Source organism: Malus sylvestris, chromosome 17, assembly GCF_916048215.2.
Source record: "Malus sylvestris chromosome 17, drMalSylv7.2, whole genome shotgun sequence".
In the NCBI taxonomy this organism is placed as follows: Eukaryota; Viridiplantae; Streptophyta; class Magnoliopsida; order Rosales; family Rosaceae; genus Malus; species Malus sylvestris.
The window spans coordinates 16183262-16192288 of NC_062276.1; the positions used below are offsets into that span (position 1 = coordinate 16183262).

A 9027-nucleotide genomic window follows, 5' to 3' on the forward strand; every position below is an offset into this window, starting at 1 on the left:
TCTTAAGTGATGCATCAACTTAATTAATTAAAGCAGATTTAGCAAAGAGTTAATTAATTAATTATCTCTTCTTTTCGTACACAAAATAAACATTTTAGTTGCATATTTTGCAAGTAATCCCATCCCCAGTATTGCCTATTAAAATATCATATATATATATATATTTATTATTATTTTTTTATATTATTTACTTTTTTTAGTATATTATCTTATGTACTTTTTGCAAAAAGAATTATACCATGCATGTCGACGGACTAACAATTAAACCTTAAGTTGGGCTTAAAAAAAAAATTAATAATGCAACCAAGAGCCAAAATATCGTTGGGGTTGGTCCAGTGGAATGTTGCATATATACGTAATTAAGTTTAATTTATTTGATAAACCTAACATTAAACTATTTAGTTACATTGATTTTGGTACAATCAGTGGCGGATCAAGAAAAAAAATATTTGGAGGGTCACATGTAAAACTTCACAAATATTTCTTAGACATATAACCTTAAAATTAAACTATGTTTCCATCATTCGTAATTTATGCAACAAATAACAATACAAGTTATAATTATCCTTCATTATCAATGGAAGAAAAAACATTGCTCTCGATATAAACCATTATGATTCAACCACTGATCTTCCATTCGATATCGCAATGGACTTTCAAAATATTCATAGCGAAAAATGCTTTCTCCATTGAAGGCTGAAGCAGTAGCAACAAGTATAACCAAAACCAATGTAATTAGCAAATACGCATGATTATAAATTCATACAAACCAACTCCTCACACAAAACTCAACTCATTCAGATAAAAACTTTCATCAATTTATCAACACAAATTGAAATGGAGCTACAAAACATAAAGTCAAGCAACTAAAAAAACATAGTGTATATTATTTGTTGAAATATAATTACAAAAAGGATGAATATTATTATTCTTTCTACATAAAAAAGGAAAAAAAGAAAGAGTAATTGCATTCAAGGCCTAATAGGATAAATGGTCCCTGTGGTGACAAGGTAATCGGAAGATAGCCCTCGTAGTAAAAAACTTAGGATTTAAACCCTTGTGGTGCTAGTTTGTTAGCAAATTTAGTCCAAAAATAATCTTTCCATTAAATGTCTGTTGATTAAAGGGTAAACATGTACTTTAACTTGTGCACCTTCTTCTTCCTCACCTCTCTAGTTTCTCTGTTACATGCGGGATCAAACATTTACATTTCTTCACGCACCACCCAAGAGAGAGAGAGAGACATTACTGCTCAAACCAAAACCTTGAAATCTGAATCGTTTCTTCCCCAGGAGAGAGAGGTTTTGATTAGGGACCCAGATCTTGCTCTTGCTCACAAATTCTACAAAACCCAGAATAAGTGATTCTTCTCCAATCACTTTTGAAAGAAGCAAGAAAGCTTCATCTCTGATCTAGGTTTTCAACATCCTCTGTTTCTTGAGCTTTTTTCTGATATTTGTTTTTCTGGAATGTGGTGGAAAGATTCAAACTTTCTCGGAAAATTGGAGTCCTTGGTTTTGGGATTTGGGTTCGTTTGCTTTTCTGGTTAGGACGATGGAGCATGTGTGCAAGCTTTGCAAAAAGGGCTTCTTGAGCGGCAGAGTCTGGGGAGGTCACATGAGGTGCCATGGAGCAAAGAAATCGGCTAAAACTGAGAAAAATATCAAAATGTGCAGAGCACATTCTGAGGTTGAAAACGATGATTACGCTGGTTATGGATTACGAGTCAACCCGAAAAAGTCCTGGAAAATTTCAGGGCACTCGAAGTTTGTGGTAAAGGGTTCGAAATGTTGAGAGCTTTAGGTACTCATAGCAGATGCCACTCGAAAAGTATTAGGGGAAGTGACGGATTGGAGACTGTTTCTTCAGTAAGGTCTCTCTCTCTTGGGTGGTGCTTGAAGAAATGTAAATGTGGAAGAAACAATGTATGTTTGATCCCGCAGAGTGTATGTAACAGAGAGACTAGAGAGGCGAGAAAGAAAAAGGAGCACAAGTTAAATTACATGTTTACCCTTTAATTAACAAACATTTATCGGACAAATTACTTTTGGACTAAATTTGCTAACAGACTAGCACCACGAGGGTTTAAATAAGGGCTATCTTCCGATTATCTTGTCACTACAGGGACTATTTATCCGATTAGGCCTTGCATTCAATGTGCTGATAGGATTCTAGACTCAACAGATTATGCCACGTATCAAAATAATACAAGATGACGTCCTTCCCAAAATAGAAAAATAGGGTTTCAGGTTGTCCTTTTCGAATCGCACAAGGCCTCATACTCTGCAAGACTGCAACCCAGTAACTGACGGTGATCTCAGTGAAATACAAGAAATTTTTTTTTTCCAATTTTAGACTTTGGATTATGTTTTGGCCGATAAATTGCCAATTTTGTCGAATGTGTGAAAGGTAATTCCAACCTTCAAAAGGGAAGCACCCAAGTTATCTATAGAGATTCACAAGAGTTCGGAGGGTCAGCTGACCCTCCTTGCCCCTTAATGCATCCACCCCTGGGTACAACCTTTTTTTATTATTGGTTGGTTATTGTTCAAAGGTCTTTTCATTATAGAACATATTAAAAAATAGTCCCATTCGGTTGGAGATGAGTTTTTTTGTCAAAAGGCTATATTTTGGCCTATAACCCTTTGGCCTCCTCGGTTCAAAATGGTATAAAATATGGTCTGACACTGTTCATTAAAAAAAAAAAAAATCTTGCAGGGCTATAGGGCTAAAAATGGCCCTTCGGCTCCCTTTTGGTTGGAGATGGCCTCATTGTCATATCATCATATGCATAGTTTGTGTGTTGGTCTAGGTGCCACAAGAAAAAAGTTCAAGAGGAGCTGTCATCTTGTGAAGATTGGAAACAACACATTTTCGGTGCCACAAGGTGAATAGCTCAGGAGAAGCTACCACTTCGTGAAGACCGAAGGAATCTATCTCATGTAAGGCAAGGTTGTATAAAGGTAAAGCTACTCCGTAGACTAGGTCTAAGAATTGAGCTATGTGTGGTACTTTGTAAGAATCTTGTTTATACTAGTTGATTGGACTCAATGGAGAGTCCCCAGTTTTTTTAACCAAAAGGTGGGTTTTTCCGGCCAAAAATATCTTGTGCCCAAAGTAATATATATTGTGTCAAATATCTCACATACGTATACATGCGACATGTATCACTTGAATATTTAATTAGTATGTGCTCACAATCATACTCACTTGACACATTAATAACTTGGAACGAACTGAAGCCTTGCTGACTAGGATAATTTTTGGTATTTGAAATTGGTTATTAAATCTTTGATTTATTAACTAATAAATATATTTTAATTGACTAGCGGACTTGACTAGTCAATCCAGCCGATTATATTTTTTTTTTATACAAGATATTTCTCCTAATGCCAATTTCACTGATCTTAAATTTCAATAAATTATGTAAGAATTGGCCGACAACATGTTCATCGGTTAAGTTAGTCCCCGGCGGCCACTCTCGTTGGATATAAAAAATTAACATTTAATACGTTGCTTCCATTTTCGTCGATTTAGCACAATTATAGCCAATGGAACGGTTCGTAGGGCAATATTTTATTAAAATATTTTAAAAAATAAACAAATTAATTAATCCAACATTAATATATTAATGTTGGATTAATTAATTTGTTTATTTTTTTAATCTCCATTTAATGAGACATTATTATATTAATTTGAAAAAAAAATTATATTAATATTAAAATACCAATGACATTTATTTAATTGAAGTAATAATCCTCAAAAATTTTTCATAAAAGTAATAAAAAAACTACACTTATAAATCTGAAGTTCATTAGGCAGATGATTTAGAGCTTCTTCATGACATCCGTATTCAAAATAGTAGGTGTGTAGCTCGAACAACCACTCTTTAAATTTTATTGTCCATAGCCAATCAACATAGTCAGAGGTAAGCGGTATACTCATGTTAATTTTAAACTCGGTCTGAAATAGACAAAAAAACAAATGTTAGTTATAAGAAAATAATAAATTAGTAATTATATACATAATAATTAAAATTAATAAAAATATTATATGAAAAAATAAAGGGGTTTTTGAACTTTAATCCCTCAAGAAAATTAAAATTTAAAAAAAGCATGGTGTTAGATTAAATATTGATTTTAGTCCCTAATGTGTCCTTAATTGAAAATAATTAGTGTGCATTTTATTTAATGTCTCCCATTAAATATTTAAATTTATTAATACACAAATTTTAATTTATTTTTTGACCAAAAAAGAGTTTTTTAATTTATTAATTTTATTTAACATTCTTCAAACTTGAAAGACTCAATTAATGTATCTAAATGTTAGTACCGAAATATATTATATTAAACTAATATATTTAAATGTTAGTACTGAAATGTATGTACCTAAATATATGCACCGAAATGTAATAATATTAAATGAATGTACCTAAATGTATGTACCGAAATGTATGCACTGAAATGTTAGTACCGAAAATGTATTATATTGAATTAATGTACCTAAATGTTTGTATCGAAATGTATGTACCAAAATGTGTGTACCTAAATGTATGCACCGGAATATATTATAATGAATTTAATATACCTAAATGAAGAAGATAAAGTACATCAAAATATATTGTATGACAAAAATTAGTTTATCTAAAGGTTCACAACAAAATATATTACGATGAATGAAATGAAAATAAAAATTATAATGAAATAAAATTAATACATTAAAAATTAGAAAGAAAAAGATAAATAATTAAAAAATAAAAATATAATTAATAAATGAGGTTATTAATGTATCAAGGGACTAAAATTAGATTTTGATCTTACTCATGGTTTTAATCAAAAAGTCATCTTTGCCAAGGATTAAAATGAAGTTTTCTAAAAAATAAAACACTGACCGAGAGTTCTTCCATTAGGTCGGGTGTTGTATTGTGGGTGACGTACTTCCATTTGTGGGTAGTCATAGGGCACTTAGTACAAATGAGTACACCTATCGAGTGATTCAACAATGCCTGAACTCAAGGGGATGCCGGACACCCACATCGTTCGTCATATTCAACACTTACTCGTTGATTAGAGCGAGTGTTGTGCCTAGGCATCTATTTTAAAAAATAAAAAAAATTTGTACTTTTCTAAATATACCTCCTATGTCTAGAAAAATTTATAATATACACAACAAATTATAATAAAACAAAAACATAAGATTATAACAACAATTTTTCGTTAATCCTGAAGAATAATTTAAGGTTCCCTTCCCCGTACCCATACCCGTCACCTTCCCCCTCCCCACCGCCCCCTCCCAAAACCCTTCCCCTTCCCCCTTCCCAACCCACCCCTCCCCAAACCCATCCCTCTCCTCTTCCCCGTTTGCGTCCCCACCCACCCCTCCCAATTGTACTCCTCCCTAAACCTGTCACGCCCTAGACCCGGGGTTGGTGGAAAAACATGACCTCACGCCCGGCGCGCGAGTAAAAGTAAAAGTAAAAACGAAAAACAAAAAGATAAACTTATCTTATAAAAATATACTCCAAAATCCTTAAATCTCTCCTCTAACACAACCTTAGCTCGTCTAGCACCCTTCTTTAATCTTGTATTGAACCTGCAAGGTTTAAAATGTATAGGGTGAGCAAAACTACATTCAAGATAGTAGGCTAGATGAGATCGGATTAGATTGGAGAATAGAAAGTTTATTCATCTATTTATTGTAGGTTGTAAAGAATTCTTGATTTGTTTAAGAATCATGAGTTATTTTTATAAGAGGAATTTATTTTCCAACCTGTTTCAATTTCCTTTTAATTATTTAGTTTTTAACTCACGTTTCAGATTCGAGTTCGAGTTCGAGTTTTTATTTTCTACCCGGGTCCAGGGTGTGACAAAACCTGCCCCCTCCCCTTCCCTTTCTGCCTCCCCATCCATTCCCTCCCCCTTCTACCTCCCCACCCATCCCCTCCCAGCTGTACCCCTCCCCACACCTATCCTCCTCTCTTCCTCGTCTGTACCTACCCATCTCACACCCACCCACACCCATTACATCAAAATCTCTCAAGTAGTAAAACAAAATTATCAGAAAACGTAGTAACAAATTTACAATGTATATTAAATTGAGAATATAAAATAAGTTCGAACAATGCAATTCCAAAGTATAACAACTCTAAAATTATTGAAAATAAATGTCATGTACCTTTTTGGGCCATTGAGAGATGAAGAGATTTGGGAAGAGAAAGATGATTTTGGAGAGAGTGAGACTGAAATTTCCAAGGAATTGCAAAAATAGAGGGCCCTCGGTCTAATAAAGGAGAAGCAGGATTGAATCGACGTAAGTTTCGTCCGCTAAAACCATATATTTTTTACATGTGTCTGCTTGTGATGTTTACCCGACGGAAGCGGACACTTCCGTTGGTTAAATAAAAGCATTAAAATTATCGAATTGAAACGTTTTGACTAGGTTCGACCAAAAAAACAAAAAAAAAAAAACGTTTTGACTAGTAAAAAACGTGTGAAAAAATCTTGGCCGACGGAACACATCAACAGCCGTCGGGTAAAACCAAATTTTGGAGGGACGTTTGAATTTTTGGGAAATCAATGGGGGAATTTTGAATGTTTGACCAACAAAAAAAGTAGCGTTAGACGACGGAAGGAGTAAGTTCACCCTACGAATTTCTATTCCGTCAGTAAACCCAATTTTTTTTTAAATCTATTATGGTTACCGTTAATCGATTTCTAAGATCAGGTGGTTGAACGTGTGTTTCAACCCGCAAATAGTATATTTTGGAAAAAATAACCGAAATCAAGAGTAATGTAGTTGTTTGATCGGGATGCTAAGTATGTAACCGTCCAACATTTTGAATTGATCCCTAGTCCATGCAAGATTATTTGTCATAATTTTCAATGTATACGAACTTGTGCTATGTTCAAACAAGTTTGAAGGTTGGATCGGTCGAAAAAATGTTTGTGGAGTTTGACTCCCCACAACACAATTGATTTAACCAACACTTGGTGTTTTCATCATTAACACTATTAGGTGTAATGTATCATTTTGTTCTAATCAATATTGTAAGTATTTTTATTTCATGATTGGGTCCGTTCATTGTATTATTTTGGGGTTGGGTATTGTTTTTGTAAAAAATGGGAAAGTTCGGAGACAAAATGACCATTGAAAATTACATTTAAGTTTGTAACTGTTGAATAATTTCGTCACGTTACCTAATGTCGAAATCATTTTTGTTTAATTTTTGGCGTATATGATGTCATAGTTTATATGAATAATATTGATGGTTGGATTGTCAAAATGAATTTTATGGATTCCAAAAATCGTACATGGATTTGGATATGTTAAATAAGGCTGTATACTTATACGATGGAATCTCCATCGCGAAAAGACTACAAATGCATGCTCAACAAATACCCTAAACCCTAAACCCTAAACCCTAACACTAATGGGATTCTTTCGATGAATATTCCGTCGGGTAATCTTTGATTAACATACGAAATCACGTCCGTCGCGTAAACATATGAATTTTTTTTTAAAAACAGTTACATTAAGTTTATTACAGCAATTGTACATTGATAAACTCTCAATCACTGTCGGTCTACCTATGTGCTTCCATCGTGTCCCTCTCTCAATGTCGCTTTTAATGCTTGAATCATCGCTGCTTTCTTGTACCAAGGAATTTCGCTGAGTTGATGGTGGGCGTCCAAGGTAAATAGATAATGCATTTGTTTCAAATTCGAGGACACCTTCTAGCTGGAATGGTTGTTCAACAATGTGGTTGCTCTATACTTGAGAACGATTTCAGGTGATTCAAAAAGAACCCTCGTCGTGAACATCTTCAAAATCGTCATCCTGAACTTGCCAGTTCCAAATGTTTATATTTAATAAAAATTGGACTGCTTTCTAACCACCCTTAAGCTTTGGATCATCCAAGTAGAGTACTAGTTTCGCCGTATTGGCGAGAATGTAGGGATCACTTTCAAACCACCGGGTGTTGTGTTAACGGATAACAAAAACATCTTCAATGACACTATTTGGTTTGTTAGGGTTCGTATAATACCAATGACACTTGAGCAATATGACTTTCTTACGGTTTGTGTATAACAATTGAACCACACTTAATAGTTTACTGAAAAACAAAGTTTTCTCATTTACCTTTGGGACATAAATGCCAATGTTTTGAGTGCACAATTTATTGTCTCGTGCTGCTGTAAAAAATTTAATTCCATTCACGTGACAACCAGCTTATGTTTCGGCACTAACATGCTAGCTAGAATAATTCTTCGTCAAACATAGATGATTTGACTTCTTTTAACTGTCTCATCTAGTATAGTACAAACACCCTTAATACATAATTTTTTTTTCCACAATACAAACAATTTCAATTTAAGCAAAATGAAAACTTTGCAGGTTCTTCAAACCAATTTGGAAATAACTGTCTGTGCATTTCAAGCAAGTTGATGGACAACGGGTCTTCATAAATACTTGTCGTTCAATGAATGGCTCGACTTCATCGCAATTATTTAATATGAACCAGTGAGCCACCTCTAAGTCGGATTCAGTGACAAGCTCAAATGAAGGTCATTTGCCGAATGGGCATGCAAGTTGTGCAAAGATAGTTAACTTTTCCATCCGCTCACCCCTATAAAAAATGCCCGAACGCTTGTTGTACGAAGTTTCAACATTTTGCAAGTACCTCGATCAAAAAGTGAAGGATTCTTGTACATTGACCGCCTCTACAATGGATCATTCAGGTTGTGCCCTGGTGTAAATGAACCGCTTGTAACCACCCAGCAGTCTAAAAAATTATAAAGTAGTGTGAAAATTACAATTTGAAGCACTTGATAAATAATATTAACAAATTAACGTATTGACAAGATTGCCTCTCAATTAACGATTATGCACCGGGCCAGCAAGCTTGGCCTCATTTGACAAATGTATCATTACGTGAACCATATTCTTGAAAAATGCTGGTTGATATATTTGCTCTAGTCAACATAGGATGTACATAATTTCTTCGTCCATATTAGCTACATCAAACTT

The 9027-nt window shown here is 34.1% G+C and overlaps 1 long non-coding RNA gene across 1 annotated transcript; it reads right to left on the reverse strand.

Moving 5' to 3' along the window:
* Positions 1 to 3753: 3753 nt before the first annotated feature.
* On the reverse strand, positions 3754 to 5268 carry LOC126612117 (uncharacterized). The gene is made up of 2 exons (XR_007618967.1): positions 4892 to 5268; positions 3754 to 3963 (listed from the first exon to the last, which is right to left on the reverse strand). It is a non-coding gene; the product is annotated as an uncharacterized LOC126612117 (long non-coding RNA).
* Between the last annotated feature and the right edge of the window lie 3759 nt (positions 5269 to 9027).